This window comes from Cavia porcellus, unplaced genomic scaffold (genome assembly GCF_034190915.1).
Source record: "Cavia porcellus strain 051 isolate PalLab524CR breed Dunkin Hartley unplaced genomic scaffold, mCavPor4.1 scaffold_1, whole genome shotgun sequence".
Taxonomy (NCBI): domain Eukaryota; kingdom Metazoa; phylum Chordata; class Mammalia; order Rodentia; family Caviidae; genus Cavia; species Cavia porcellus.
Window position 1 is genome coordinate 105,307,151 of NW_026947484.1, and position 25,435 is coordinate 105,332,585.

The 25,435-nt window shown below is 32.6% G+C and overlaps 1 pseudogene; it reads right to left on the bottom strand.

Annotated features, from left to right (window-relative positions):
* LOC100716124 (small ribosomal subunit protein uS2-like) overlaps positions 1–16,292 on the bottom strand; it is a 40,722-nt pseudogene extending 24,430 nt beyond the window's left edge.
* Between the last annotated feature and the right edge of the window lie 9,143 nt (positions 16,293–25,435).

Below are 25,435 nucleotides of genomic sequence, written 5' to 3' on the forward strand. Positions count from 1 at the left end.
CTTTGGTAATTGTATATTGCCAGACACTTTCAGAATTATATAAGTAAATTAACTCAACATAATTTGGCTGTCAAGAAGGGATGACTTAGCTAAGTCTATTAGTATTGATGGGTTATTTCAAACAATTGAGGGGGCCAGGGATACAGCTCAGCAGGATAAACACTGCCTGGCAATGACATGGCCCTGAGATTGATTCCCAGTACTTAAAATAAAATAAAATATCCTACTATCAAAGAAAAAAAAAGAAATGTTCTTTGAATCTATGTAAGAATAATATTGAATAAGATATACATAGTTCAAAGCATCATTATACACTGAAGTAAGAAACAAAGAAATATTTAATTTTAGAAGTAAATTATTTCACCATTCTCTCATTAGGCAGAAAAGGCTGCCAAGTCCATTAGAATGTACTGTCATCTTCAAAGAAACAATTGTCAGAAATCCTACATATTACTTGATGTGCTCTTAATAAAAAATCACATATCAGAGAAAAGTACAGGTAACTTCTGTCTGAAAGGATATAAATGTAGTATAAATTCAAATTTTAAATGCATAGACTCTATCATGAAAAAGTGGAGAAAACATTTGTTTTTCATAAACCACAATATCAGAAGAACAAGAAAGCTTCCTGACTAATGAAAATTTTTGACCAATGAGAATATAGGAGATTTCTAAATGCTTTCTTTAGTCTATATGTGATCTTAGTTTGTTTTAATAAAAAATGGCCTGTAATGTGTTAATGCTGTCCTATGTTGCATGATAGGGTATCCTGTCTCAAATATTAATCTCATTAGTAGATATTTGAAAATGGGAAGAAAATGTTCTAGTGAGAAAGAGAACAAGAAAGAGACAGGAATAAAGGAAAGAAGGGATAAGGAAAACTTAAAAAAAAAAAAAAAAAAAAAAAAAAAAAACAACGGAACATAACTTGTAAATGAGAAGTGGAGGTGAGTAGAAGGAAGATGCGGGGAATAGAGAAAAGAGAAGCAGCCAGATACAGCACACTCAGTTACAGACTCCCTGTGATGAATGCTATCTTTATGTATATCTAAAATGTACCAAAAAGTAAAAATTAATCAAATGTTAACTTTATTTAAAGTTCTAAATAGCCACACTTAAATGTGGTACTACATGATGTGGTAAAAGAACATCACTAACAATCCTTAATCCCTGTAAAAGTAATCACCAAATAATTCAGAAAATAATGTTTCCATAAATTATATTTTATTTTCTTCTCCTTTATTTGACAACTGGAACATAATGAAGGTTTTAATAAATATCTTGTATAAAAAAGATAAAAGTTAATCTTCAAATTGATATGCTATGGTGATAACAAATGACAGACAGCAGTATACCAACTATTTACACCTAACTTACTTTTTCTGTATTGTGGGTGGAATTTATATAGATGCTCATTTTGAAATGTGGAGGTCCAAGTATCCTGGTCAAATCAGAGCATGATCAAACTCCATGAAGTAAATAGTGAATTTCTTTGTGTTGTTTTTCTTTATGTTTAAAAATATTTTGACATGGAAATATATATATATGCATATAATTCATAGAAAGCCCTAAATATATTCAGAATATCTTACTTAGCATTCTTTTCTTTTTTCTACTGTGAATTGAACTCAGGAACTTGTGCTTTGAGTCTTACTTTGTTTTCTTATTTTTTAAATTGTTTACCATTTTACAGGGCTTTTTGTGTGTGTGATTGTATATATAGCATTTCTTGCAATTCTGTTACTCATTTTTCTCCTTGTCCAGCTACTATAATATAACAAACTACAAAATAATAAATTTTTTTCATTGCTACAAAAGACTCCCTTGCACTGTCTTTTATATTCTGGTCACAAGCCCAAGCCTGTCCTACCTGCTGACAGTCACTCATTGTTCTCTTTCACCATAGTGTTGAGACTACAATACAGGTAAAAGCATATAAATAAAACTGTATAATATGGAAATTTAGAAGTAGACCTTTTATTCAACCAACAATAATTCCATATGAGTCTATCCAGGTTGGTGACTTCTTGCTGTTGGGTAAAAATCATGGCATGGGTGCTCCAGTGTATTTAAACATTTATCCACTGAAGGACATTTGCTTATTTCTAGTCTAGGGTGATTACATTTTTAAAAATCCTTATGTGGTCATTTACTTACAAGTTTAATGGAATGTTGTTTTCATTTCTGAGTGAAGTTGCAGTTTATGTGTTTGACAAATGTAAAGCATTTAGTTTTTTGCTAGTTATCATAAATTGTTAACTTATCCGGGTTATAAGACTGCTAGAGAGATGATTGGATCATCCTGAGAACCATTTGTAGGAGGGACCCTGGTGCATAGCTTTAAGGAGTTTATCTCTCCCTGATGATCTCTACAACTTACTTTGCTTCTGGGTGCCCTGGAGTGAACAGCATTCCATTGCCATCCTCTTTCACAGTGGTGATTGTGTATTTGAGCCAATTCACTACAGACTGAAACTCCTTAGTCTATAAGGTAATTCAAATTTTTCATCTTTAAATTGTGGGTTTTGGGCATCATTCCTAGCAGCTGAAAACTGCTAGGAATATATAAAACTGTGTGTATATATATCTTATTCCAATGCCTATAGGAATATCTAACTGTAACTAAATTATATATCTTTAGTAGTAAATGGTGTTTGGTATATTAATTGGTTTTCTTTAGCCATTCATTGTAGTTCATATTGGTAGCATCCCCTGAAATCTTGATGTGCTCAGAGGCAGGGTATTTGAAAGGTGACTGGATCTTGAGGACACTACAGCTGAATGGCACGTTAGATGATGTGGCCAGTTTAGAAGAGACAAGTCTCTAAGGTTGTAACCAGTAATAGTGTATCCCCCAGCCCCAGCTTCCTTCCCTTGTTCTCTGCTTTTTTGTAAACCACGTGATGAGCAGTTTTCCACAGCAAAGCCTTTATATCATGCAGTTTCTCCATGGAGGCAGTAGATCAGGAACTAAAACTTCTGAAAGTATGAGCTAACTAACTCTCTCATGCTAAAACATCCTTGTTCTTTTCTTTGTAGAGAATTGCATTTGGGCATTATTTGCTAAATTTTAACCTGGAGATTTGGACATTTACTTTATAATTTTTCCTTTCTTTGGGGAAGATGGTTTAACACAGGATTTTTTTTTCATGTTAAAAGTTACTGAGTAAGAATGTAGATGATATTTTGATTTACATTTATCTAATAGCCAGCAATGTTGAACTCTATACAATGAACCAATCATAAGTGCATAATGCAAATGCATGAGGCCTGGGTGCCACACACATAAACCATGATGGAAGGTATAAGTTTTCAGTTATTTACACAATAGATATTAGTCCTCTACCCAAGGAGCAGTGGAAAAATATTTTTCCATATAAGTTACAGGCAATTAATGGTAACTAAGGAGTTTTACACCATCTTTCAAAATTGGCAAAAATGATGAGATACCTGTTTTCAAGTGCAGAATATTTTGAGTGGGATCGCTGGCAATATGTCTTTTGCTGTAGTTTTGAAATTTTTAAACATTCATTGTGTATTTTAAAAACATTTGTATATCCTCACCAGCAACTGTGCTCTTTTGGATCAAATCTATATGTCAAGACAAATACTTAGAAGCAAGTGTACTTAATAAGCAAAAAGTCATTGCATGTTTCAAGTTCAAACAATACAAGGACTTCAGTGTGAATGAGGGATGTGATCGTGGGCTTTATACTTGTACTTGCCAACATGCAAAATCCACTGTTCTGAAAAGAAGATATTGACACTTACAATCCACTATCTGTCTTAGTTGAAAGAATAAAATTTTGACCTGATTTGTGGCATTCTATACACCACAGAGAAAGCCTTTCACTGTGCCATCCTGGACAAATCAAACATCTTTGTGCTAAACTAGCCAAACATTTAAATGAGAAGTAGAAAGGCATGGAATGTTCTAAGAATTCTTTGAAATCCTATACCTCCCATGTGCAGACCATAATTGAAAATAAATAGTAACAATGCTATTGATTATAAGGAAAACCAAAATGTTTTGACATGATGAAACTATTAACTAATTTAATGAAAATCACATTTTATATAAGGATATATTTGGACATAGACTAAAAGAGCCATAGAAACTCTGAAACACCTTCATGTCTGTGCTGTACCAGTGTAGGGAGCCATATCTGGAAAATACCAGCCTGTTCCACTGGAACAGAGTTGCATCATCCAGAGATACTTCTTCTGTAACCACTAATAAGAGATTGATTAAACTGACAAGAATAGATATTATAGCACTATTTTATAGGACTCTTAGCCAGATGGTAGGGGAAAGGAAAAAGCAGCAGCCATATATATACTAAAGTTGGCAATACTTAAAATTTTGAATGGTTACATATTAAATTTTTGGCACTTTGAATGTATGAATACCAGCACTAAAGGAATTACTAGTGTTTTTATCAACAATGAAGTGTAAATTTGTGGTAATATAAATAAAATGGTTGGATCAAATTATATTTTAAAATAAAAATAATTCTTTAAAAAGGGAAAGAAAAACAAAAAACTTCAGATTTAATACATCATATTTCATCTAATAAATGTTCCACTTTCTAAATCATAGGGACTTAGTTAACTAGGCTGTTTATGTTGTCTCTTTACAGGTTCTACAAGTGAAAATATGAGAAAATAGAAGATGAAAAATTAAAAAAGAAAAGGTAAAAGAATCATTTGAGTCATGGTCATAATTTTTTTTTCCTAGTGCTAACTTCTGTTAAAAATTTAACAAGTGGAAAACAAAAAATGAAATTAAGCATTTTTTATCTTCTTAGTGTGGCATTTATTTCATGAAATCATCTTATTTCTTAATTCTAGTATTTTTGACAAATGTATTAAACACAAGATAGCATTAATTTTAAAAGCAAAGACTGTGTTAATACATATGTACCTCCTTTATGTGTATCTTTCTGGACATGTCAGGGAATTAAGAGCCGAGAAAATATGAGAATAGGATAGTTGACATAGGATATAAAGTCTTTTAGAAGAGATATTTTTATTTAATTTATTTCCCTTTATATAGCAAAGTATTGCTTTGCTGCCCTTGTCAGCAGAATCAGTGAAAAGCAGTTTAAGTAGATGAAGGCCATAAATAAGAGAAGAGTTTCTAGCACCTTGTGATTGAGTTACAGCCAGAACATTTCTGTTACATTTTAGGAACATCTGCTAGCTTCATTGACTCTAATAATGCAGATAGATGATGCACAATTTTATTCATATGTAACTCAAGCATATGCTAGGGAGTATAGCTTAATTTGATAGAATTTAATTGATACCATGTACCTATAAGCATGAATTTAACATAAACATAAAAAGATAAAAAATCTCAAAGAATATTTCCACATATTAATTTAGATATTGTTTTTTAATCTTTAAGTTATATTTAGACAAATAATCATTGTTTAGGGAGACTATAGAATGGAAAGATAGTACCTGATAATACAGGTTCATGTTATAACACAGACACATTCATCAGAGTATTATTGCTTTTCTTAGGTTGAATAAACATATTTCATAATACACAAACTTAATCAACTCTTTACTTCCGGTCAGAGTTAAATTTTGGGAAGCTTTTCATGTGTTTATCAATGCATCCTTTTGCTAGCCCACACGGTCATCACCACCCACGTTTGCTCATTTGTCTTGGACATTTTTTTCTTTCTTTCTTTCTTTCTTTCTTTCTTTCTTTCTTTCTTTCTTTCTTTCTTTCTTTCTTTCTTTTGTACAGTGGATCAAACTCATGACTTTGTACTTAAGGCGCTGAGCTAAATCCCCAGCTGTGTTGGACATTTCTAAGAGGCCGAGAAATAATCTTCACTGCTCCATGCTTCCATGGATCATGATCTTTTCCTTTAAACAAGGAACACCCACATCTCTCTCCAACGTAATTTTTTCTATCACATCAAATACTTTGCCACCTTTGATTTCTTTGTAGTAGATACTCATGGCCTGTGCTCAATTGAGGGATGTTAGTAATCAGCACAGTTGGGAACAAAGAGCGATTAGGTGCCCATTTGAAACAAACAAACAAACAAACAAACAAACAACAGCAACAACAACAGAAAAACCACTGCCCAAAAAACAGAAAAAAATAAAACAAGTAAAAAAGTGTTATCAGACAAGGTAAACTTTTAAATAATTATCCCTTGCAATCTAGTTTAGTTTGACACAAGATCCACAGTTGTTAACAGAAAACATCTTGATATGTACTTCATTTTGCTTTGTTTTTATGATTTTATTTTTATTAAATAATTTTATTGGTATACATATGTCATTAATACACATCTTAGGCATACATATGATCATATTCATTATTGAGAATTTGTTCTGTACCTGATATAATTGGATTCATTTTCTTTCCCATTTTCCTACCCTTCTTTCCACTATCCTTTAATAACAGGCTTCCAGCAGTCTTGCTCCATTTCTGGTTTCACTACATGCTATTTTTTTGACCTTGCAAAAGTTGCTGTAAAACTAATGATTATTAGTATTTTTGTATTGATTTTCTTGCAAAACTAATGATTACTAATACTTTTCTCTATGTATTGCAATGATCAAATGATGTAGACAAAACAGAACAACCAAGGAAGCAACATGGCTGAATAGAGGAGTAACATCTGAGAGACTCATAGCTCAACTAAAAACACAGATAATTCCAAGAAGGGAAGGAACACAAACCTTGTAAAGTGTTCCAAGCAATGTGTCAGAGTCCAGCCCCACAGGAGAGACCTGGATATACACATATATAGTCTCTTCATCTCCTTTCTAAATATAGAGGAGGCTACAGCCTGGCAGCATTTTCACCAGCACACCCCAGGAGCAATTGATCAAGGATTGAATAGGCTCCCTACCAACCTGCCTTATTTCAGACTCAGAGAGAACAAACAGGTGATCACTGCCTGATCTCAAAGGCCGTCAAAAGTGGTTCTGGGCACACGAGAGTCACTGCTAGTAGCCTGTGATTCATCTGATGGCAACTGGGAAATTCATCCAGCACATAGATCTAACATTTCTCAGGCTTTCGTCTTGCTTGAGCTTACCCTGCTCCAGTTCTAGACCTGCCAGAGATTCCATCTGACACCAATATCTGGGGAGCCTAGCTTTAAATGAAGTATTCCAATCTCATATAAATACCTGCCTGGTACACATGGGTTTTAACAGCACCCAATGAGCACTAGGTACACTGCTTGAGTCACCACCCTGCATCCTACAGAGTCTTGGGTACAGTCCCTGCATGACACAATAGACCAGGATTCTGCCTGGGTAGCAGCAAGGTGTAAGGTTCTGCCTGTTTTGACATGTATGGCAGATTCCCATGAGACATTAACTAAACACTCTGCACTCTCACTGGGCCTTCTGGAATCTTTACACATTAGAGTTTGGCACAGCTATATCTCTTCTGGGCCTCTCAGTTTGTGAAGATCCTCCTGCTGGGGTCTGGAGCTGATCTCATGAAAAACAAAATATACATTGGGGAACAAGCTGTGGGCCCAACCAGCAAGATCCCACAATGGGAGCTCAGAAGCCAGGCTCCACACCTCCGTAGTCTAATGTCTCATCCTGAAGACCTGTCACAAATGGGAATACAGAGTCTCCCTTAAACTGTGTACCTTTCATACAAATCCCCCAGGTATAATAAGGCAAGGAGGAATGTGATTTGCAAAATTAAAGCCTGCTGCTCCTGGAAGAAACACTTATCTGGAAATGTGCAAGAACAAATTTGTTTTTCTTTCTTTTTCTTCTTCATCATTCACTAAACCCAACTGTTTTCCTCTATTGATCTATTTTTGACTATTTTACTACTAATTTCTCTTTTGGTATAGGTTGAAATTTTCGTACCCATTTTTCCCCACTTCCCACTTAGAAATTACTTGGTTTTGTTCAAATAGACTCTCCTTTTAATCTCTCTCTCCATCCTATCCTCTTGTTTTCTTTCAACTTTTTCTGTTTTTTTTTTAATTTTCCCTCTATTTTAATCTCAACTCCTTGTTCATTATCTTTTTCCTAGTTGGTTTCTGTTAATATTATCCAATATCAGTAATTTCCCTTCACTCCTTCATAGGATTATTTGCATCAATCTTACCACATTCTTCATATCTTTCATTGCTTTATTTTTCCTAATCTACTACACTTTTTCTACATGCACCCATATTGATACAAATTACCCTTATGAATCTGTATGTAGTTAACTATATTTTATTATGGCTCACCACAGCCTGATGATGAAAGTGGGTAAAATTGCTCTATTGAGTTGATGCTTACTATGTGTCCTGATGCTTACTATGTGTCCTGATGTCTTTAAATAATTACAGATCTTGTACCTATGGATAAAGATGGAAAAATATTAGTGATTTTAGTTTTTTTACCCAATCTTTACTTGATATTTTTTTTTCCTGAATGTACTACTTTAGCTAAAGTGACATTGTTGTGATAAATTGAACTTACTTGTGTGCCAACACCTAGGTGACCTGGGACTAATAAATAATACCGAAGACGAGGACCAAATAATTGTGTGCTAAGACAAATATACGGAACTTTTTTAACCCTAAAAGACAGAGGAAATACAATAATGAGATAAAAGACCAAAAGCCAGCTATACATATGACATCTATGAAAAATATCATTACCTAAAGTTGTCTCAATACTAATAATAAAATTATCCACCATAAGCAATTTACAAACCTCAACATTACAAAACATAGAAACAAAATCTTCATAAAGCCTCCGATTTTCCCACTGGAAGTCCAGTAGACATTAAAGTGGAAAAAATCACAAGCCACCCAGCTAAATAGTACCAACAGAAGTAATACAGCAAATGAGTAAGATTCTTGACAAATTCAAAGAAAAAATACTTGCACAGACAATTAGAAATGATAGCCACATTGAAGGAAATGGTGAGTGAATCTAGAGTAGATACTGATAAAAATACAAGAGATTAGAAAAGTCATGGAAATCATTAGTGCTCAACATAAAAAAAAAAAGAACTGAATTCAGAGGAAGGTGGGAGAGGAAGGTGGGAGATTAAAAATTCTATTCTGTTCTGTTCTGTTCTGTTCTGTTCTGTTCTGTTCTGTTCTATCCTATCCTATCCTATCCTATCCTATCCTATCCTATCCTATTCTATGCAGCAGTGCCAACCAGTGTGAAAATGATATATCAACTCTAGAAGATAGGGTTTTGACTGATGTTCATCAATTTATAAAATTCTAAAATACAGCAAAGGGCCACAAAATACAAGACCAAAAAAAAAAAAAAAAAAAAAAAAAAAACAAAAACAAAAACAAAAAACCCAACAGCTGCTAGATAGTGCAAAGAAGACTAAAAATAAGATTAACTGAAATCAATGGAAAAATCAGATTATACCACAACCAGCACAAAATACTTGCTCAGAGAAGTAATAGTGGAAAACATTCCAAGCATGAAAAGAATTTGACACATAGATAAGCAAGAAATATAAAACCCCAAATAACCATAATCAGAAAATAATGCTGCATCAAGGCATTTGATAGTCATGATTCCAGAAACTCAAGAAAACAATCTAAAAAGCTCTTAGACAAATGAAATAAATTGCGTATAAATAAAAACTCATCCTAATTGTAACAGACTTTTCAACAAAAATTCTGCAGTCAAAAGGAGCTTTGAGTTAAGTATTTAAAACCCAAAATGAAAACAACTTCCAATCCATAATGACATATCACGAAAAATTATCTTTCAAAATTATTTCAGAAATATAATTATTTCATAATAAAGAATACTTGAAAAATTCATGATCACCAAACTATCACTTTTAAAAATTATGAAGAATATTCTAGAAAAAGACAATTCCAACAAACTCAGTAGAATTAATCAATCAGGCAAAGCAAACAATTAAGTAGAACAACAAAAAGGCACCAAAACAAGGAAATAATACAACAAAGTGAATAGTTATCAGTTATAACCACCAATGTGAATGAATGGTCTCAATTCACCAATCAAAAGAAATAAATTGGTAGAATGCATCAAGAAACAAGATTCAAAAATATCCTGCAAAAGAGAATCACATTTGACTCAAAGATTCACAGACTAAAAGTAAATGTTGGGAAACAATGCTTCATGAAACAGGAACTTTGGGGGAAAAAAAGGGATTAGCTAATATTATTGCACACAAAGTGAACTTCAAGCCACAACTGATTAGAAGATAAAAATACCACCACCATATATTTGTTAAGGGAACAACTCAACAGGAAGAGATAACAAAAATGAATGTAGACACAGCAAATACCATGAGTCCCAGTCTTAGAAACATTCAAGTTGCAAACATTAATACATGCAAAGAAACTGCAGAAGTAGCTCACATATCTGCTGGATGTTGTAACTGTTTTACTTATTTGCTTACTGTACAGTGTGATGTTATACTGAGAAATTTAAACAACACAAGACAAACACTAACATATGAACTATCAGATAAGCACTGATACAGTTGTAGTGGGGGATATCAACACACTTCTGTTACAAACAGGCAGGGCAACTAGACCAAAAAAACATCAACAAACAAATATCAGTGCTGAGATAAATTATTTAAAAATGGACATAACAGATCTACATAGAGTGTTTCACCCAATGATAACAGAACGTATATCCCTACCTATAAATCTAAATATTAAAACAGAAACACAATATTATGGGACACAGAGTAAGTAAAAATCTTTAAAACGTGTAGGCAAAGACTTTATGAACAAAACTATGATCTCACAGGTAAAAATTACAATGAATCAACAGCTGATTTCATATCAAAATAAAAAGAAAAACTTTTCTGCAACTAAAGAAATCACCAGCAGTATGAAGACACAATCCACAGAGTAGATAAAATGTTACCAGCTACTCATCAGATAAAGGAATAACAATTAAAATTTATAAATATCTAAAAAAAATGCAGACACCCCAGACATAAAGATCAGATCCAAAAATGGGCATTTGAAATGAATAGATGCTTCTCAGATGAAATACAAACAGCACATAGCTATATTTAAAAATGTTCAACAGCACTGGTCATTCAAGAATGGCAGATTTGTTGAGCTTGAAGATACACACACCTGTGATCCCAGTATGCAGGAAGCTGGACAGTATACAGATGCCCTCTCTATGCTTTGAGACATTGAAGTTAGAACAGTTGGCACCATTAAAAGGTCTTTAATTCTTTCAGTGTAAGGAATAATGGGAAATTTCTCCTGTTAAATGGAAAGCTCAAAATGCCTAAGAGTAGTAAGAGCAGTAAGAAAGATATGGCAAAACCTGGGATAGCCTCAAATGTGAACCTTTTGTACCAAGAAGACAAGCTGCACATGTACATGGAAGATTCTTAATACAAGCTACCCCAGTTAACATAGAAATGCTGGAAAAATGAAAGTTTTACTCTTTATATGAAAAAAAAAAAAATAGTAGTTTAGATGAAAGCTCAAGTCAGCTTCGGTATTCCCTGAAACCAAGAGCTAAGGCAAAGCATGAACCAAACGCTTCAAATCTATGTAGGCTGAGGAGTAAAGATGCCTCAGAGGATAAATCTGAAGCAAAACCAATGTTGGTTCATGAGGTTAATAGTGGGGAAAATGCCGTCTCCATACCAATAGACATGCAAAATGAAACAACAAGCACTGATTTAGAAGTTGTTACAAATTATCCAGAAAGCTAAAATAATCAGTAAAGGTTTACAAGCAAATGCAGATGGACATTTACTGAAAGGTGCCACCTTATTCTTTTTTTGTGTGGTGGAGGAAGTTTGGGGACTGAGCACCGGGCTTTTGCACTGTGTTGAATTCACATTTTTTTTTTTTTTTTTTTGAGACAAGGTCTGAAAAAGTTGCTAAACTGGCCAGTATGGCTCATATTTGAAATTCACCTGTCTTAGTTCCCAGAACACTGGAACTTCAAGCATATGTCTCTGTCACCAGTCAACCGTAGTGATATTTCATATACACAGAAGTCAGTGCCAGCTTGAAAGGTCACAAGGACAGGCTAGTACTGTTATTAGGGGGCTAATGAACTTGGTGACATTATGTTGAAGCCAGAGCTTACTCTTATGGTGATCCCAGTCTCTAATGCTCATGCTAATCTACTTTGCCTGTGCTCTATAATGGGAAAAACCAGAACATATCTGATTACATGTTTTGCTGAAAATTTTAAGCTCTCTGTTAGAGACATGCTGATCTGAAAAAGAAATTTATTTCAAAATACTTGTGTTCAATGTTAATACACCTGGTCCCACAAGAAATCTTGTACCAACATAGAAAACATTGCTTATGTTAATATAGCTCTAATGACAGCTAAACTAATTCTGATTTTCAAGTTTTATTAAATAAGTGCCATAGAGTGGTACCTTGGTTTATGAACTTAATTTGTTTTAACTTTGGGGAACATAGCTGCTTTTGTATCTTTAGAGGAGATGATCACATTTGTCATACAATATGAAGTTTATGAACAGAACCAAATTTTTTGGTAAAATTTTGCTTGTGAACCATATCATTGCAAACAGAAACATTTGTTAATCAAGGTACTACATTTCAGGCTACTGTTACTACAGATAATGATTCCTCTGATAGATATGGAAAGGACAAACCATTGTATATACTGTTTTAAAATTTTCTGGGCATCATGGTTGGAGATCAAAATGTAAACATTAACTGAAATTTGGAAAAAGCTGAATGCAATACTCATGGATGATATTGAAGTTTTGTGACATTAGTGTAAGAAGTAATTGCAAATTCAGTGGAAGCTTTAAACTGGAGAAACCTGCAGAACATCAATATGCAATGAAATTATCTTTGATCAAAAAACATCTAGAATAGATAAGAAGTTATTTTTTACAGATGAGCAAAAAGAAAGTTTTCTCGAGATTGAATGTAGTCCGGGTGACCATTCTGCCAACATTTTTGGCAGTATAACAACAAATTATAATATTAGATAAACTTAATTGATAGCAAAATGGCATAGTTGACTCAAATTTTGAAGAAATTCGACTATGAGTCAAATGCCTAAGGGTAGTATTAAATAGTATTTCATACTACAGAGAAATAATTTTATAAAAGCAAAAGTCAACTAATGCATCAAATTTATTGTTGTCTAATTTTAAGGAACTTCCACAGGAACCCTAGGCTTCAATAAGGACAACTCTGTTATCAGTGTCAATATTGAGGTTGAGACCTCTGACAGCAAAACAGGTTGAGTCACTAAAGACTCAAATGACTCTATTTTTTCACAATCAAGTATTTCTCAGTTAAGATATGTATGTTACTCCCTTAAACAGAATTTTAGTTCACATTCAGTAGAATACGGTAATGTAAATATCATTTTTATTTGTACTGAAAAATAAAGATTAGTATGATTCTGTTGCAACATTTATATTGTTTATGTAGTCTAGAATAGAGTTCATAATAACTTAAAGCTATATATATATATATATATATATATATATGCTAATACTAATAAATACTTTATTCAAAAACAGCCACAACTTGGTAAGTACTGAATATGCATTTCAGATATTGTTGAGCAGTTTTAGGATTTCATTAGATATTCAGCATTTATATATAGAAAGAGATGACCATGCCTTCCGCATGTAGATGTTAATGTCCTCAGTTAATTTCAATCTGTTTGAAAAATCCTCTGAGTTTATTAGTGATGGTTCATCAAAAATATGAAATAGTATATATTTTATATAAATAAATCCATTATAATGAGAGTGAAAATCTTCTAAGCATTGCAGTATTGTATTATTTAAAATATTAGTTTTAAATATTTTATTATTCATTTAATTAAAGATTATGAGCACTGCATCTATGCTTTTATAGACACAATAATGAAGAAATCCTAGCACATTTTTCCACTATTATGAGGGTTGCAATTTTTAAGCTACATACACTATGAAATTAACGAGATAGAAAGTGATTCAAATGTGGTATTGCTAATGCTTTGTTGAGGAAACTATATAGTTTATTTGAATTGCCATCTCCAAAAGACCCGAATTGACCGTGATTGTAAATATATTCAAGATAAATGATAATTTTTAAGATGTTGCTTACAAAACAATTAGAAAAATAAATAAAATTACCCTTTGCAAAGAAATTAAGTGATTTACTGTATTAGTAAGTATTGCAAATTTGTGAACCAGCAGCTTGGTATTTATTAACATTATATTTCTGAATAAATCACTTATAAGATATACATATCAAAAATTTGAATTGATTTGATTTGACCTCATTTCTCCTAAGTTTGTGGTGAGAATGAATAGGTAAGGTAATGATTTGTTTTGAGTTTCTTGAAATAAACATCCTCTATCATTTCTAGGAACTATTTTGAAAGATGGATTTCAGAACCCAGAATCTTAAATTACAAGTATGTGACATTCTACAGCATAATATTTTGGATATTGCCTTTTGCCCTGAAGGAGCATGCTCAATATTTTCTTTTTCAGTTTGTGACAATGTTCTGAACTTCTGAGAGCATACTGTAAAAACAAATAGAAATTTTTAGTAATAGCTGCCTCAACATTAAGGTAAAATGTGCTTGTAAACCTTCTACCATGCTGGAGCCACAATGTAATAATTTTACATATTTAGTACTTTTAATAATTCTATTCAGTGAGTATTATTTTAGAAAAAACTAAGCGATATCCTATTGTAATTTCAAATTTATTTTCAGCTTACTGGTTGGATACCATTAAAATATTACTTTTATAATCATCTGTGAGGTTGAGAATATTTTACTAGATGTGACATTGATGTCTAGGTGCTTTTTCCCTCATACCTCAGTGACTCACATACATTCTGCAAAGGGGATTAGTCTACCCAGACTGAGAATGGTTCTGTAATAAAAACAGATAAATATAAAGAATTAGCTTAATTCATAATCTCAATCTCAAGATATACTTCTAGAAAACCTGTTATATTTTAATTTCCACACTTCCAAAATTCTGATTATCATGTAGCTCTTCTTGGCTTCCGATTAAGTTATGCGTAGGTAAATTTATATGACAAAAGTTAAAATGTAATGCAGTACCATGACTAGTCAGTCATCAGTCTGTCTAGTTTTCCTGCGTGCAAAATCATGAGAATATATCTGAATGACAATCTTGCTGTTACATAAAAGAATTCTATGATAGATCAGTGAAGAAAGTAATATTCAAGCTGGAAAAGTCAGTTTTACATAGCTTGGTTAACATGGTGAGCTCAGTTTCCATTACCAAATTGCTAATAACTTGGGGCACTGAAAAACTTTCATGTTGCATATGACTTGACCTGTGTATTGAAAGCTGATTAGCTGATTATTTGATTCCCAGTACATACAGTAAAAAAGCTGACTAGGTCTACTGCTCCTTGCTTAACAAATACAGCTATGATGTATGAGAAACATTAACAAAGTTATTGATTTGCTTGATTGCCAATTGGTGTCTAAAAACACTATCTATTAAGCAGTCACATGATGCCATGATGTTTTCTAAGTGGTTATTTTCTACTATGTGCTATTTTAGCAAGGTAGAAATCATATGGGTTGAATAATATTTATTTAACCTAGGTGTTTGTGAGTTGATAGTATGCTTAATGTTTAGGCATTAATAAGTATATTATCACAACACATTAATGAGCCACTTATTACTATCTCCATGCTTCTAAAAAAGGAGACTAGAGTATTCATGTTTCCTAATACTTGGGCATTTGCATTTTATGATTATGCTTAAGAACCACATATATTCATGCAACATTTGTGATATTACAACCAAGATCAAATTAACAAACATATCCGCACCCCTATGTATGTCTTTGTGCGTTTGTTCAGTCTTGTTTTTTCCTAAAGGATTTTAATAAGAGTTTTTCCCCTCTTAAAAAATTTTGAAGTGCACAATAATATTAAAATAGATTTTGTATAATATTCCTGGAATTCCTTCATGTAGAATAATAAGTGAAAGTTTTTAAAATTTTTATTTTATTGTAACATGTTCAAAGTTTGTGCAGCTTATAATCATCATAGGAAGAGGTTACATGTACATATGATAGCTTCTTTCTTTTTAAATCCTCTTTCTCTTCCTTTAAACTCTCTACCTCTTCATCCAATTCTACTATCCCATTTTTGCTTTTATATATTATCAATTTTAGCTCATGATATGGCATACAATGTTTACATTAATTGAAGTTGCTAGCTTCCTGTACATGGTATATTTTTGTTGTACTTACCTTCCCCTTCTTCTCCATCTCATCTCTCAGATTTTCCTGTGGATGAATGATTTTCATATTGCAAGAGACCCATCTCCTTGTCACGTTCTATGCATTTTTATTGTTTAGTGTTAAAATATAGATACACATAATGATTACATACTTGAGGTGAGTTGCATGAAATATCTTAGTTTTTTTTCCATTCCCCTCCCTTTAACCCCTCTTCCTCTCCTTTTTATAAACCTTTGCTTCCATTTTAGCATTCATTTCTCATTTTGTTCTTTTCTCTTCTCCACTCTGTTATCCTTTACTTTTGAAAAACCTATTCCTTTTTCACTCTGACTATTATACAATTTTGTTCTTATTTACACCTTCAGTTTCTGACACCAGAGAGACAATGTGGTATTTACATTTGCATGTCCAAATTATTTCGTTTAAGACTATGGTTTCTTGATCTATACATTAACTAGAAACATCTTAAGTTTGTCCTTCTTTTAGCTGAATATTGGTCTGTACAATAGTTTTGAGCTATATTGATCTGTCTGTGTAAGAATTAGGGAATTCTTTTTTAACCATTTCTAAGTTGGTGGGCATTTGGGAAGTTTCCAAGATTTAGCTATTATAAATTTTGGTCCAAAAAATATGTTGTACATATATCAATGTGATATGAGGCATTTAATTCTTTTATAAAGATATGAAGAAGTGCAATAGCTGGGTTAAATGGAATGCCTAGTCCTAGTTTTTTGAGGATCATCCAACACTGATTTCAGTAGTGGTAGCACAAGTCTATACTCACACCAAGAGTCCCTTTATCCCCACAGCCTAACCAGTGCTTCTTTTTGGCTGATTTCTTGACAGTATCCATTCCTTATAGAACGAGATGGAATTTCAATGTTGGTTTAATTTGCATCTCTCAAAAGATCTTGATGTTGAACATTTTTTCACTTATTTATGTGCTGTTTGTACTTCTTATGAAAAGTATCTACTCATGTCAAATTGCCATTTATGGACTGGATCTTTAAATTTGAGAGGTCTGACTTTTTACAATTGTATGTATATTCTAGATATAAGTCTGTTTGAAGAACAACTGCTACGATTACTTTTCCCACTCTGTGGCTTGTCATTTCACTCTGTTGGTGATTATTTTGCTACACAAAAGCTTTTCAATAAGATGGGATCCTAGTTGTTCATTTTTAATATTTCCTGTGCCATCAGTCTTTGCCTGATGTTCAAGAAGTTTTGTTCAAGAAGTCTTTGCCTATACGGACACCTGCAAAAGTTCTACCAATTTTATCGTTTAGAATACTTAATGTTTCTGTTTTAATTTTCAGATATTTAATCCATTTTGGTTTTAGTTTACTGTGTGGTGATACACATAGTTTTAGTCTTTGGCATGTGGAAATCCCATTTATCCAGCAAGATTTATCAAAGTGGCTAATATTCTTACAGTGAATGCATTTGAACCTTTTGTCCAAGACAAGGTTGCTGGGTGTGTTTGATGTTGATTCTGCATCTTTTAATCTGCTCCCATGATCCTTGTGTCTGCTATTATTGCCAGTACCATTTTGTGTTGTTTTGTTATATTGTTGTTTGTTGTTATTGTTGTTTTGTTTTGTATTTTCACAGTAACTCCATATTGTCAAATAAGGAATTGTGATACCCCCTACCTTCCCTCTGTTGCCAAGAATTTCCTTTGCTATTCTATGTCTCTATGTCTCTTCAGGCTCCAAATGAATTTTTGGTATGTTTTTGCTAGATCTCTGTGTATCATAATACTAGTTTGTATTGGTGTTGAATTAAATATGTATAGTATTTTTGAGAGTTTGGCCATTTTAACTATGTTGGTTCATTCCTCGCTAAGAGCAAAATTTCTTTCCATTTTCTGATATCCTCTTCAATCTCCTTGTTCAAAGTCCTGAGTTTTTAATGTAGAGGTCTTTTACTTTCTTTGTGAGATATTTTCCAAAGCCTTTTAGTCTGACTTTTGTTTCTTTGTTTGTTTTTGGTGCTATTATGAAATAGCAATTTCCCTAATTTATGTCTGAATGAGTTTGCTATTTTTGTACAAGAATGCTATTGACTTTTGAGTGTTGAATTTGTATTACAATTGAATTTGGTTATTTAATCTAGAAGTCTTTTGCTGGGGGTTTTGGGATATTTATATAGAGTATCTTGTCATCTGCAAACAATGATAATTTGGCTTCTCCTTTTCTTACTTCTATTTCTTTCTCTTGTCTGATTGCCCTAGCTAATGTTTTCATAACTATAATGAATAGGATTGGAAACAACAGACACCCTTTATCTTATTCCTGAAATTACAGAGAAAGCTTTCAGTTTTTTGACACTTTGATATAATATTAACTGTTTATTTGTCATTGATGGCTTTAATCAGATTGAGATAAAGGCCATCTGTTATAATTTTCTATAGGACTTTTTTCATGAATTATTGTTGGGCTTTGTCAAATGTGTGTTCTGTATCTTTGGAGATAATCATGTAGTTCTGACTTGAATCTGTTAATGTGGTGTTAATACACCACATTTATTGATAATTTATTGATTTGTGTACATTGAACCATTGCTGCATCACTGATACGAGAGCTACTTGATTATGGTCAAAATAATCTAGATCATTTACTATACTCTGTTTGCCAGTATCTTAATGAATATTTTTGCACCGATATTCATGAGGATGGTCATTTATATTACTCTTTTTTGATTGAGTCCTTTTCTGGTTTTGATATCAGGGAAATGAAATTCTTACTTCCACGAATGACTTTAGGAGGAATGAAAAGGATAGAATTCTACAGACACTGTTGGAAATCTAGACAATCATCATTACATCCTTTTAAAATCTTTCATAGCATGGAAAACAGAAGAAAATGCATATATATGTAAATTATATGTAAATTAAAACCAAATCTGAACCGTGAACCTGTAAACATGCTAAATAAAACAATATCAGCTAGTCAGATTTAAAATATAATTAAAAACATACCAACAAAAAAGGCTTAAGTCCTGATGGATTCACTGCAGAATTCTACAACAAATTCAAGGAAGACTTTATTCTAACAGTCTTCAAATTCTTCAATGAAATTGAAAGCAAATAATTTATCACTAACTGATTCCTGGAATCAAGTGTTACCCTATTACTAAAATCAGAGAAAGACTCAATCAAAAAGGAAAACTACAGACTGATTCTTCTAATGAACACAGATGCAAAATTTTTCAATAAAATGACGGTAAAAAGAATGCAGATAATCATCCAGAAGATTATACACTACAACCAAGTGGGATCCATCCCAGGAATGCAGGGACAGTTCAATATGCAAACCAATAAGTGTAACATATCATATCAATAGATCCAAAGATAAGAATCATATGACCATTTCAATAGTTGCAGGGAAAGTTTTCAGTAAGATCCAACATTCACTCAGGATAAGAACCATACAAAAATTGGAACAGATGGTCTTTACCTCAATCTGATAAAAACCATCTATGACAAACCAACAGCCAAAATTATATTAAATTGTCAAAACTGAAAGTTTTTACTCTAAAATCAGAAACAAGACAAGGATGCCATTATCACTATTTCTATTCAGTACGGCACTGGAAACATTAGGCAGAGCAATTAGACAAGAGAGAAATAAAATGAATAAGGATAGGAGAGGAAGAAGTTAAATTATCACTATTTTGCAGATGGCATGATACTCTACATTGAAGACCCTCAAAACTCCATTGAAAGACTTCTAGGTATAATAACTAAATTCAGTTATGTAGGTGGGTACAAAGTCAGCAATCAAAATTCATAGCATTTCTGTACACAAACAACAAAATCACTGAGAGAGAAATAAGAGAAACCACACTCTTTGCAATAGCATTCAAAAAGCAAAATATTTAGGAATTAATCTACCAAAGGAATTAAAATATCTATTCTGTGAAAATTACAATCCTCTAAAAAAGAAATTAAAGAGGATCTCAGAAAATGGAAAGATAGTCCTTGTTCATGGATAGGAAGAACAAGCTCTATGAAAATGGATATTCTCCCAAAATTGTTATACATATTTAACACAATTTCAATCAAAATAAAATTAGTATACCTCACCAATCTAGAGAAATAATTCCTGAAATTCTTCTGGAACCAGAAAAGACCTAGAAGACCAAAGGCAATTCTAGGCAATAAAAGCAAGGGAGGAGGCATCACAATCCCTACAAGAAGTTATACTACAAAGCTACTGTAATATAATCAGCATGGTATTGGAATAAAAACAGAAGAGCAATTGAATAGATTAGAAGATACAACTACAACTACAAACACATTCAGCCACCTCATCTTTGATAAAGGAACCAAACACATTTACTGGAAGAATGATAGTCTCTTTAATAATTAATGCTGGAAATACTAGCTCTGTATGCTGAAAACTAAATCTAGACCCATGTCTATCAACATCACTAAACAAAAGTAAAAATGAATCAAAGATCTAAATATTAATACAGAAACAATGAATCTGCTGGGAGAAAAAGTAGGTAAAAATCTTGGAGACATTGGAGTTGACAGAGAATTCATGAACAAATATCAAACTGTTTGAGAAATATCTCCCAGAAGCAGTAACTGGAATCTGATCTTATTAAAAAGTTTTGTGTGTCAAAGCTCCAAAACAGTGAAAGAAACCCATGAATTGGGAAAAAAATCTTAGCCAACTTTCCCTCATACAAAGGACTTCTGTCTAGAGCATATAAAAAAATTTAAAAATCAGACCCCTGAAATTCAAAGACCCAATCCAAAAAGGGGAATCTAAGGTGAAAATACACTTCTCAGCTGAGGAAATGCAAAAAGCAAATAAATACATGAAAAAATGTTCAGCATTATTGGTCACTAGAGAAATGCAAATTAAATTCCCAGTGAGTTTTCATCTCACTGCAGAAAGCAAAATGAACACTTCTGCACTGTTTTTGGGAGTGTAGACTGGTGCAACCACTGTGGAAATCTGTCTGGAGGTTCCTCAAAAATCTGGGATTGGAAATCCCTGTTGACCCAGCTATTCACCTTTATAAGCATATTCCCAGAGTATCTGAAAACATTATACCACAATGACATAGGTGTGCCATGTTTGTAGCAGCACAATTCGTTATAGCCAAATCTTGGAAATAACCTAAATGCATATCAACTGAGGAATGGATAAAAAAAAAGTAGTGAACACACAACTTCGTGTTTGCCAAGGTGACATTTATCCACTGAGCTAAACACCCAGCACAGACGTGATATTTTTATACAATGAAGTACTATTCAGCTATAAAGAAGAATCGTGTTAATTCTTTTATAGGTAAATGGGTTCAACTTGAAACCATAATCATAAGTGCAATAAATCAAACTCACATGTAAAAACACTGTATTGTCCTCTTAGTGTAAGTTATGAAAGAGCAAATAAGATACAAAATCTTCATTAATATTCTGAAAGGGTAAGAAACTGCTTATAGTGGAAAAAAATAATTCAAGGAAAAGGAGAAAAGGAAAAATATATATAAATATGTGTATACATACTTAAAATAGCTAAAGAGATTGAGCTACTAATTCTATTATTTCTTGGAACAAAATTTGTTTCTTGTTTTCATGTAATTCGTTTTGTTTTGGTTTGGTTTTCCCTCTAATACAGAAAGGATAGCTGTGAATGTATAGACTTACACATGTCTAGAACTTCTCCTAAAGAGTTGGAACAATTAATTTTATTATGTATGATGATATGAACAGCTACTTTAAAGAAAACGAGACATGTTATCCATTGCTGATTTCCTATCATCTTGTTGTGAAGTCCAGTAATTACTTTATTCTTTGTTTTGATAAATTTTGACCTGCTTTGTGTTACTTAAGTTCAGTATATGTGAAGGTATGGACAGCTATTTTGAAGAGAACAAGAGATTATGATAACTATTGTTGACTTTCTTATTGTCTGGTTTTGAAGTTTTGTAATGCTTTCATTCTTTTATTTTTGTCAGTTTCATACTATTTTGCTTTGTTTGAATTCATTTTATGAAGATATGGACAACTATTTTGAAGAAAACAAGAGATATTATGGTACCTACTGTTGATTTCCTGTTGTCTTGTTTTAAATTCTGGTATTGCTTGCATTGTTTTATTCTAATCTTTGTTTTATGATTTTTGAAATAAAAAAATTAAAAATAATAAAATAAAAATTTGCTCTGTATCAGATTTTGGAATCACATTGACATTTACTTGTATAAATTAGTTTGAAAGCACTCCCCATTTATCAGATTCTTTAGAGTTTGGGGTTCAATGGTAACATAACATCCTTAAAACTTTTGTGGAATTTAGCAATAAATCCATCACATTCGGGGATTTTCTTTAGTTGGTCAGTGCTTTACTACTGTGGCAATTTCTTTTCATGTTATTGGGTTGTTAAACACATTTATGTTTTTTTGAGTTAGTTTTAGTAGTTTATATCTAGGAGTCTGTCGGTCAACATTTGCTAATTTGTTGAAGTATAATTTGGCATATAATTATTGTGAATTTCAAAAATGTCTGCCATGATTTCAACTTTTTCATTTCAGTTTTCACTGAGTTGTTGTTTCTCACTTTCTTTTCATATGTCTGACGAGGGGCTTATCTGTGTTATATATTGTTTTGAAGAACCAGCTTTTCAATACATTGGATGTTTTGGATTCAATTTCATTGATTTTCATTTTACTTTACAATTTCACTTCTTAATTTTGGTTTGTGGCCTGTTTGTTGTTTCTCAAGTACATTAAAATTTCTCAAAATGTCTATTTGAGCTTACACTATTTTCCTAATATAAGCATTGATTGCAATAAATTTGTCTTTTGGAACTGCTTTCATAGTCTCCAGTGTCCCAAATAATTGTATGAGTGGCACCATCATTTTCATTAACTTTCAGATTTTTCTATATCTTATTTGATTTCTGCTGTGACGTTTTGGCTCTTTAGGATTGTGTTTTCTAATTTTCCAGGAGGTTTAGCCATTTGTAAAATGTATTGTGTCATCGGTTTGTATTGTCATTACACAATGGTCTAATAGTATGTGTGAGGTAATGTATATTCTTTCATATTTACTTAAGCAGAACTTAAGCATATTTACTTAAGCAGAATTTTGGACAAATGTGTGATCTATTTGGGAAAAGTACCATGTGAAGCTGAAAAAAATTATATCCTATTTTATAACGTGATGGAACACTGTATGTATATGATCCCTAACCCTAAATCTATATGTTCAAAGGTGTGGTTTGACTCTGAAAGCACTTGTTTTTCTTTAGTTGACTTACCTCTTTGCAAAAGTGGGGTGTTAAAATCTCCTATTAGGATTGTATTACTATTTATTTTATCTTTTAATTTCAACAATGTTTGTTAGTATTAAAATATTTAGTGTATATATGTCTATCAATGTTATCTCTTGTTGTTGGCTTTTTCCCTTAACTAGTATGTAGTGAGAGTCTTTGTGTTTTCCAATCTGTTGTAGCTTGAAGTTAATCATGTCTGATATTACAATTGCTGCCTCTGCTTGCTTTAGGTGGAGTCCTGGAACATGAAACATCCTTGTTTTCCATTATCGGGTTCTGTCCCAGATCCATGATCACCCCAAAGAGTGTACAGTGAGGTTAAATAAAAAGAGATAAATTGTGTGATTTTTAGGGCTCCAGGAGGTTCAAAACCCTTTAATTAAGCTCGAGGCTTTGGGGGTAAAGTCAAAAGCTTCTCTGGATCAGTCCACTTATATTACGATCAAGGACAAAGGGTGGGGGGAGACTGAGGAAAATGCAGGGAATGAGCAGGACCTTGGGAGTCATTTCAAGGATGTCTTCAAGTCATGAATCAAGTTAATTTAGTAGCACTGTCTTATCATGAAGACATTATAGAAGTGAGACTGTAGGAGTATCTTTGCAGCTACAGTCTCTACCTTGTTAATTGGGGTTGGAACCAAAGTACCCACAGCTGTGGCCTTGTCTTGCCCTTTGAGGTATCTCTGGCCTCACAGGCCACTACAGGGCTCAGCCAGAACCAGTGATTCATAGAGGTTCACTTACTGTTAATCAGCTCTTGTTGCCAGGCAAGGGGCCTAGGCCTAGAACAGACTCACAGATAAACATAGAAAGCCAAATAGTAAAATTTAAATCCTGCTCAGAGCTGCTTCATAGTGGTCTCCAACATTCCATCCTTTAAATTTTAGTCTATTAATATCATTTTAAATAATATGGGTTTATTAAATGGAACAGATCGGTGCATTCTGATTTTTGATCAAGTCTGATAGTCTTGAGGTTGAGGCCATTAACACTGAAAACTATCACTGAGATGTGTTGCTTATTTACTATCATTTCCTTCTTTATCTGTTGGTGAATACTTTATTTTTCTTTTCGTGATGTTTTTGGTTACTGTTTATGACCTCAGAAGTGTTTTCTGTATTTTTATTTTTGTCTGATTCATTTGTTTCAATTGAAAATATCCTTAAATATTTTCACTACATCTTGCTAGGTATTCATGTTCCTTACTTAAGCTCTTTCATGTGAGCATGAAATTTCTTCATCTTAAAAGTTGCCATTGCTGGGTAAGTTATTCTGGGATGAAAGTTATTTGCTCTTAGAGCTTATAGGACTTTGCATCAAGCCTTCTGTCCTTGACTTTTGATCTTTTCTCATTATAATTGTTACATGCTTTATAAATGTTTCTTACTTTTCTTTCTAAACCTTTTGTTATATTTGGAAAATTGTTTTCCATATTTTTTCTTTAAGTTTATTAGTGAATTTAGTGATACTATCTTCCAGTTTTTCTCTAACTCAAATTATCTTAGATTGGCCTACTTGATGTCATCTGGTAGCAGCTAAAGAGTCTTTCCTTATTGTCTTACTGTCTTATTGATATAGTTGAGCTGTTTATTTCAATTCACTATTCAATATGTGGCAGTATGTTTTCACATTTCTCAAAATTGCAATATATGAATTCCATGCAGTATTTTATTACAGGTATTTCTTTTATAAAAAGAAATAGTTTTATTTGCACATCAAAGATTAAGACATAAAGACATCATCAGACCAACAGAGCTATTTCAGGCATTTCTATGTGAAATCTTTTTGGAGATTCCATATCCTTATTGAATTTGTTATTCAAATTTTAGACTGTTTTTGCTATCTTGTCCAGTTTTTTACCTATTTTTCTATAATTCACCATGAGCATACTGAGTTAAGTTGCTGTGAAATTTG